Source organism: Solanum tuberosum, unplaced genomic scaffold (assembly GCF_000226075.1).
Source record: "Solanum tuberosum cultivar DM 1-3 516 R44 unplaced genomic scaffold, SolTub_3.0 scf00265, whole genome shotgun sequence".
Taxonomy (NCBI): domain Eukaryota; kingdom Viridiplantae; phylum Streptophyta; class Magnoliopsida; order Solanales; family Solanaceae; genus Solanum; species Solanum tuberosum.
In genome coordinates, this window is record NW_006239189.1 from 369,084 (window position 1) to 376,624 (window position 7,541).

Here is a 7,541-nt window from a genome sequence, read left to right on the forward strand (position 1 = left end):
TATGTGAATAACAAGAGTATCCAATTTCTTAGAGGAATAAACCAGAAATATACAACTTTTACAACCTTCAGATAAAGCTCTCTCACAGTTTTAGACTGTGAACTACAGAAGAAAGAAAAAAAAAATAGCATTTTCTTTTAACTAGAAAAGGCCTCGAACTTTAATTCTGTGAGCTTCTTCATTAGGTGATTCATAATGTGGGTTAAATTTATCAGGTCCCTCTAACATCACTTCTTGAAGTTGCTAAATCCTGCATATCAGTAATATATACAAACTCGGAATGGGGAACACAGCAGATTTGGCTGTAAAAAAAATCCATTTTCCCTCACTGATGACTATCATCACATGATATCACCAAAATATCTGGTGAAACCTTAGGAGACACAAAAGCAGCGAAAAATAGCTTACGGATAAATATAAGGGAACCCCTCTCCATCAGGAATGATGATCTAAAGTTATAAATAGAAGCTGATAATTTGGCTCTTGGGATTTACAAGGAAAACCTTTGAAGAACAAACATAGGCGCAGATGGCACAGAGCTTCAGGATGAATTATTACTAGCTGCAAAGAGCATCTCCAAGCTCTTGAAATAAATTTTACCTACCTAATAATTATCTATATCCTTAAAAACCTAAGTTTGGAGGTCATACACAGCTCAATGTGGACATGTTTTCTGAGAGAAACACAAGGTAAATTGTACTTCGCCTCAGCAGCATTGCCTCCTATTCTCTCAGCCCCTTCCGATACTATGACAATCATGTAATAACATCTTGTTGATCTACTAATTTGCACCAATTCCATACATCTGTTCCACTAGAAAATAAGTCAATTATGTCCTAACTTATAAATCAAGGTTAAGGGATTCTTAAGATAGTTCAAGAGGGACGGCAATGGAGTTCCAAAGGATCCAGAAGATACCCCGTACATAATCGCCCTAACCCCATTCCACCTACAAAGAAAAGCTCAATTTTGCCCATAAAACTTACAGCACCTTTCCTTCCATACCTATTTCTCTCCACCATCACCCCAAATGCAGAATCCCTTGTAGCCAACAAATAGCTAAATCTCAAATCATGTAGAAAACCATCTAATGCAAAGCTGAAAAAAACAGAAAGCTTATGAAGCAGCTCAGACTATAATAAATTTGGTTGACAGCAACAACTACTCATAGACAGAACAGTAAAGCAGTGAATCATTTTTTCGCTCAAGCAGAACATTAAGCTGTCGATGTTAGCACAAAGAAATTAATAGCAGAAATCAATATACCATCCAAAATTAACAAGCACATTACAGCAAATCAACTGGTCTCTCTAGTATATCAGAAAGCATCACTCAATTCTTTCATTTTTCAAACACAATATATACAAAAGCATATCTTTTTACTTCTTCAAAGCATAATGGTAGGCCTAAAAACAGAAAACACTCATATCACAGCTCAAATGAATTTCACCAGAAAACTCAAAAACTTCAAGGGATAAAAAAGAACATAATTGGAAAAACAAAAAGGTAACTTTTTTCCAACTTTTATCTCAATCTAAGAAGATGACAAGTGAAGATCTGAGAGGGTAATCTAGCAGCTTCAGATTTGAAGAAACAAGCGTCATCAAGAACATCACTTCTGCACCATCGACAATTTTGCTTCTGCGAGCAATCAGATTTTGACCCGAAATTGCCACATTCGGGTACCCGATTTGAGTTTCTCCTACTGCTACTACCCAATGGCTTTCGAATTAGATCTCCCACAACAAACCCTTTTGATGAAACAAGTAGAAGAAACAGTACAACTGAGAAATGGGTACTAATGTGCATTTTCATCGGCAAAAGGTTGATTCTGCAGACTTTCTCCGGAATATTAGCCATGGATTCCTCCCACAAGGGTTAAAATAGCTGCTATGAAAACAAAAAATTAAAAAAAAAATCGAAAATCTTGGCCCATGCAGGTCTCGAACCTGCGACCTTCGCGTTATTAGCACGACGCTCTAACCAACTGAGCTAATGGGCCATGTTGTATTTCCCTCATCATTTTGAAATCTTTATCGTAAGATCTGATTATGAAAGAGAGAATAAGATTGTAGTATTTGAATTGTATAACTCTAATCCCATCTTTTAGTTTTTAAAAAAGTCTTATATATGTATCAATGAATAAATTTATACATGTTTATTCTTTTATCACTTACTATTAACGTTAAATTGCGTAGCTTGACACAAATAATAGTGCAGATAAATGTTTTACCAGCTTACAACTCGTCACAATCATATGATTAAGTTCAAATAAATGACACTGATTAGTCCACATTGTGAGGCTTATGGGCCAAAACCAAATTAAATGATATTGATCTACATGCCTGTCATCCCATTTGTTCTCAAGTCAAAATAATTATATAAGTCATGCCTAGCTTAATCAAATTGTTTTTAATTTGTATAGTGTTTTCTTGGTCTATACGCAAATGAGATGTGGAAGATTCAGTATAGCCAAACAGAAAGAAAAAATAAATGTAGCGTAAGAAGATGAACAAATGCACGACATGATGATACAGCACAAATAACCGAAGTAAAGACTCTGTCTACCTCATTTTCATATATAGAAAAACATTCAAGAAATAAACACAGGGATTATTTCGTCGTATGTTTGATTTTGACTTGATACAAAATTTTAAAATATATAAAATGTACTAAAATGTCATTTAATTCTTGTGATTTTAAATATGTCTTGTAGAAAGTTAGAATTAAGGAGTTATAAAAAAAAAAGATGCATTTAAAAAAACACAAGACTTAAAAAAGAAAGTAATATAAACAAATCGAAACGAAGATGACGCCTGCCCTTTCATTCATGTTGAACAATAACTTTGAAATTATCAAAAGTTTTAGAGAAATCTCTAACTTAATTATGTCATCGAAAAGGACATTAATCATTAAAAAAACAAAGAAGTCTATTATACACATGACATATGATATCAGGCTTACAGCAAACACTTTAATTAATCACGCTAGCTAAAACTTCTATATAAACTATAGGTTAAGAATTTGATTTTCCATATTTACACTAGGCTATTAGATTTTTCATATAGCCTAGCTTCTCTAATCAATAAATAAATAAATGAATGAATTAAACGATGCTTCAAGGTTCAGGGGCATCGTTCATGTTTGGCTTGGCAGTTGGGTCGATCCCAATGATGTCAATGGCCGTGTTTGGTTCTGCTAATAATTGCTTCGAAAAGCCGAGGCCGTCGCCAACGGGTGGTGTTGTTGCTGGTGGAGGAGAAATTGCTTGTAGCAGTACTAGTACAAGTACTGCTACTTCAAGATCAATTGGTAGTAGAAGAAGAATGGGTAATAATGTTGATGGTGGCAGGGGAAAAACTTGCCCTAGTGTTATGCTTGTTAAGGAAATACTTCCATCACTTATCCTACGCTAGTTGAGGTGCGTACAAGTTGGGTGTCAAAAAGAAAAAAAAAACACATGTGCTTAATTTGTGTGAATTTCAATATGGTAATTGTGTGTAATTCGTATAGGCCTTTGCATATGTTTGTTCTTGTGTGTTATGTACTCTAGTAGTACTTGTGATCTAGCTTAGCAAATGTAACTTATTTTTAATATCGTTGTATATATATATCTACTTAATATTTTTATCAAACGAGATTTTTTACGTACATATACAAGAGGTTCAAATATAGGGAGCCAAGTCTTTCTAATCTCATCGGTATAGAGTATAGACAGTGGCGTAGCCCGAAATTTCATGAAGGATTTGATCTTGCATGTCTGGCATACTTTTACATTGGGCATCATGTAAGTTTCGCGCATACCCTTGTCATTGCGCTACAAGCAGGGGCGGATCTACATGGTGGCAAGGGGGTTCACCCGAACCCCCTTCGTCGGAAAATTACACTGTATATATAAGGTCAAATTCTGTTTCCATGTGTATATATATTAAAATGAACCCCCTTAATATAAGTAAAGAGGCTGGCTCAGTGGTTAAGGGTGTTCAAGAATTTGCCTGGACGCCTTGGGTTCGATTCCGCACGGCAACACTTCTTTTTCTTTTCTTCATTTAGAAAATCAAATAGCTAGGCTGAGATGGGCTCAATATTTTTGGGCTGGAGCTTTATTATTACTTTTTGGGCTTATTTTTTTCAATGTTATTTCTCCTTTTCAATATTCATTTGTTTGAATATAGGGAATTAGGCACATTATTTTCATTTTTTGTATTTTATTCTTTTTATCTCTATTGCTCATTTTATTTTTACGTAACTCTTTTTTTATATAGTAATTCAAAGGAACTTTTTAAAAAACTGTCAATTATTCTTAAACTTGAATTTGAGATAGAGAAAAAATATTTTAAAGATAAGTTACACTAAATTTAATCGAACGAACAAATTTGAAAGGCATGATTATTCATGATATTTTTTTCTCATTTTTTCATTTCTATTCTAGAGAGATGTAAACTACATTTATTTGATTATTCTTCTTTTATTTTTCACCGATTGAAAACCTTATTAATTGAATAAATGAACAAAAAATTGGCGATGCCATTTATTTATCCTTTTAATATGCATTATAATATTAGTAACTCAATCCCCACACGTTTGTAAAGAGTATCAAACAATTTTAAAGTAACATATGATTGAATGAACACGAATTTAATTTATTTAAAAATTCAAAATAAAGTAAAACAATAAAAAAATAAAAGAAAAAAAAATCACTTTTTTAAAAAAGAAAATCAATGAAGCAGGGTAAAAGTAGGAAACAAAGTTAAACGCGGCTTGACAAGGCAAATTAAATTTAACAGATTAAGGATAATTTTTTTCTTCCCCGATTCGTTTTGCTCCATTTTTTTATTTACTTCTTTATATGTTGAACCCCCTCCACGAAAATCCTGGCTCCGCCACTGGCTACAAGTCTTCATTGATTTTGAGGGTGTTCAAAATACTATGTATAATAACATAAAGTAAGATTTGACCTATATATAGTGTAATTTTTCGATGAAAGATGTCACCCTGACACCACCGTAGCTCTGCCCTTGGGTATAGATAAGTAGAAGCATTCAAAAGGTATACATACACAACACTATTGGCACTATTTGTTGTGATAAATTTTTTATCCTAGTTATGGCTCATGTTTATCCTACACTAGTTTGAGAAATTTTTGACCAAAGTAAGCTATTATAAAAATTAATTTATCAAAATAATACGTTTTTTAAATTTTTTATAAAACTAGTATAAACGTAGTTCACAGTAATGTTTTAGGTTATATTTTATTCAAAAAAAAATGAATAGCAAAAAGACAAAAATCTGACAGAGTAAACAGACATAAAAACGTTATTGTCAGTAACGTTTTATAATTCGTTACTCTGAAGCACGTTTTTACAACTAAAACGTGACTCACAGTAACGTTTCTCAATGGTGAAAATTGAAATCCAATCTTGTACATCTCTCATTCATTATTCAAATTTCCACTATTAAAATGGATAAATATATTTTGTACATACCTTCATTTGAAATATATATGATTTTCTCTTTTCTTTCTCTTATCACATAGACAATATTTTTTTAAACAAAAGGAAAAAAAGGCGAGGATGACTTTACACAAATTGGAGCTTGTCTTGTATCATTTCATTTCAAAATTTGTAAATAAATCATATATATGAGAGATCTTCTTAATTCAAGCCTAAGATAACATCCCTTCCAAATTTTAGACCAATCGGTTTCTTATCATTATTAAATATTAGACTATCAATAAAGAAGTTATTGAATTAAAATTGATGTAATAAGTAAGCAAACCAACTATTAAAAAATAAAATAATGGCTACATCATAATAGAAGAGACAAAGGAATTAATTGATATTGTAGTAAAGCCTCCTCACAACTTATTTTCCTTGCAAAAGTATTATCTATGTATGAAAAGAGAAGAAAAGAGAACTTTATATATGTGAATATATATATGTAAAATATATATATTCATTTTAATAGTGGAAAGTTTAATAAAGTTGAATGAGGCATGTACAAGATTGTTTTTTAATTTTTAGTCATTCCAGAAAAACGTTACTGTGAGTCACGTTTTAACTGTAAAACGTGCCTCAGAGTAACGAATTATAAAACGTTACTGACAATAACGTTTTATGTCTGTTTAATCTGTCAGATTTTTATCTTTTTGTTATTGAATTTTTTTAATAAAATATAACCTAAAACGTTACTGTGAACTACGTTTATACTAGTTTTGTAAAAAATTTTTAAAAAACTTATTATTTTGATAAATTAATTTTAATAATGGCTTACTTTGATAAAAAAAATTCCTAGTTTGTGTCATCAACTTGGACTAACCACAAGGAAACTTGTCAAAACAAAGATAGAAAAGAGTAGGGTAAAATAACATAACTCATAAATGAATTTTTCAAGGATACAATTCTTTCGGTCAATATAGCTTATTTTGGAATAAATATTTTTATTTGAACAAAAAGTAAATTTGTCAATACATGCATTTGAAATATACCTCTTTAATTTGAGCATTAGTTCATTAAATTTTAAGCAATACCTTGTGATCTATATATTGCAATGTTCCCTTGTGAATAAGATGATCTATTCATGATAATTAATCTCATGATTCATTTTTGGTTAAGTAAATTTACGTGTTAATTAGCTTGGTCAATTATGTTTAATCAAATATATATGACTCATATTTTCTACTATATTATAAAAGAGAGTTTAGGGCCAAGTATAATATATAATATTCAAGATTAAGAAAAGTCCCAATCTTGAATATTATATATTATACTTGGCCCTAAACTCTCTTTTATAATATAGTAGAAAATATGAGTCATATATATTTGATTAAACATAATTGACCAAGCTAATTAACACGTAAATTTACTTAACCAAAAATGAATCATGAGATTAATTATCATGAATAGATCATCTTATTCACAAGGGAACATTGCAATATATAGATCACAAGGTATTGCTTAAAATTTAATGAACTAATGCTCAAATTAAAGAGGTATATTTCAAATGCATGTATTGACAAATTTACTTTTTGTTCAAATAAAAATATTTATTCCAAAATAAGCTATATTGACCGAAAGAATTGTATCCTTGAAAAATTCATTTATGAGTTATGTTATTTTACCCTACTCTTTTCTATCTTTGTTTTGACAAGTTTCCTTGTGGTTAGTCCAAGTTGATGACACAAACTAGGAATTTTTTTTATCAAAGTAAGCCATTATTAAAATTAATTTATCAAAATAATAAGTTTTTTAAAAATTTTTTACAAAACTAGTATAAACGTAGTTCACAGTAACGTTTTAGGTTATATTTTATTCAAAAAAATTGAATAACAAAAAGACAAAAATCTGACAGAGTAAACAGACATAAAACGTTATTGTCAGTAACGTTTTATAATTCGTTACTCTGAGGCACGTTTTACAGTTAAAACGTGACTCACAGTAACGTTTTTCTGGAATGACTAAAAATTAAAAAAACAATCTTGTACATGCCTCATTCAACTTTATTAAACTTTCCACTATTAAAATGAATATATATATTTTACA

The 7,541-nt window shown here is 30.7% G+C and overlaps 1 non-coding gene across 1 annotated transcript; it reads right to left on the reverse strand.

The window, feature by feature from the left end:
- Positions 1-1,928: 1,928 nt before the first annotated feature.
- Positions 1,929-2,002, reverse strand: TRNAI-AAU (transfer RNA isoleucine (anticodon AAU)). Its single transcript has one exon. It is a non-coding gene; the product is annotated as a tRNA-Ile (tRNA).
- Positions 2,003-7,541: the final 5,539 nt, after the last annotated feature.